Source organism: Budorcas taxicolor, chromosome 14, assembly GCF_023091745.1.
Source record: "Budorcas taxicolor isolate Tak-1 chromosome 14, Takin1.1, whole genome shotgun sequence".
NCBI lineage: Eukaryota > Metazoa > Chordata > Mammalia > Artiodactyla > Bovidae > Budorcas > Budorcas taxicolor.
Window position 1 is genome coordinate 14,517,488 of NC_068923.1, and position 1,922 is coordinate 14,519,409.

A 1,922-nucleotide genomic window follows, 5' to 3' on the forward strand; every position below is an offset into this window, starting at 1 on the left:
AGAATCTGCTTGCAAATGCAGGAGACATGGATTTGATCCCTGGTCTGGGAAGATCCCACATGCCTTGGAGCAACCAAGTCTGAGTGCTACAACTAGTGAGCCCGAGCTCAGGGAGCCCAGGAACTGCAACTACTGAAGTGCTCCACAACAAAAGAACTCACTGCAGTGAGAAGCCAGTACACTGCAGCGAGAGAGTAGCCCCCGCTGTCTGCGACTAGAGAAAGCCCTCAGGCAGCAATGAAGACCCAGCACAGTCAAAGACAGATAAATACAATTTAAACAAAACCAAACCAGAGAACTATGGACAAAGACTTGAATAGACCCATCTTCAAAGAAAGTGTACCAATGGCCAGCACCACGGGGAAAGATGCTCAACATCATGAACTGTCAGGGAAACGCAGTCATGACACGTGGGGTGACTGCAAAATGAAACAAAAGAAGTCTTGGCAAGGATGGAGAAAAATCAGAACTCTCATAAGGTGCTGGTGGGATGTAAAACAGTGCAGTTACTGTGGAAAACTGTTTGGCAATTCCTCAGTAAGTTAAAGATAGAATTCCCAAATGATCCAGCAGTTCCACTTCTGGGTCTAAGTGTGTGCCTGCATGCTCAGTTGCTCAGTCGTGTCCAATTCTTAGCTTGCCAGGCTCCTCTATCCATGGAATTTTCCAGGCAGGAACACCAGAGTGGGTTGCCATTTCCTACTGCAGGGGATCTTCCTGACCCAGGGATTGAACCAACCTCTCTTGCATCTCCTGCATTGGCAGGCAGATTCTTTACCATTGCACCACCTGAGAAACCTCTGAGTATATATCCAAAATAATTGAAAACAGATATTCAAACAAATACTTGTACATGAGTTTTTGCAACTAGTCACAAAAGCCAAAAGGTAGAAACAACCCAAATATCCAGCAACTGATGAATGGATAAAGAAAATTATATCTATACAGACAATGGAATATAATTCATGCATAAAAAGGATTTAAGTAATGGTATATGCTACAATGTGGAAACACAGTGCTAAGTGAAATAAGTCAGATACAAAAGGTCACATATTTAATGATTTTCACTTGAAGGAAATACTCAGAATATGTAACTCGATAAACACAGAAGGGCTTCCCTGGTGGCTCAGTTGGTAAAGAATCTGCCTGTAATGCAGGAGGTCTGAGTTTGATCCCTGTGTTGGGAAGATCCCCTGGAAAAAGGAATGGCAACCCACTCCAGTATTCTTGCTTGGAGAATTCCATGGACAGAAGAGTCTGTCAGGCTACAGTCGATGGGGTCAGAAAAGAGATGGACATGACTGAGTATGGATGCACTTTTTAAAAGCTATTATAAATATGCTCCTGGATATAGAGAAAACATGAATATAGTAGAAAAAAAAATGATCAGTGAATTCAAAGACACAGCTACCCAAACTGAAACCACAGAGGGGGAAAAAAAAAGAGTAATGACTTGTGGGATAGTGTCAACCAAAAGGGGCATGCAGTACGTATGTTTGAGAAAGTAATGGCTGAAATTTTTGCAAATTTAAAGAAAAAATGATAGATTCAGGAAATTAAATGAAGTCCAACTAGGAAAAACACAAAGAATTCGTAACTAAATTGCTGAAAAGCAGTGATAGAAACAATTTTTAAAATAACTAAAGAAATTTACATACAGAGGAACAAAAAAATAAGCATGACTGTAGAGTTTTTATCAGGAAAAAAATTCAAGCCAGAAGAAAAAGCAATGACATCATTAATGTACTTAAAGGGGAACAAAGCCAATCTAGAGTTCCTGAACCAATCCCTAAAAGTGCAGCATATAGAAAGCATGGGTTTCCCTGGAGGCTCAAATGGTAAAGAATCTGCCTGCAGTGCAGGAGACTCAGGTTCGATCCCTGGGTCAGGAAGATCCCCTGGAGAAGAAAATGGCAACCCAC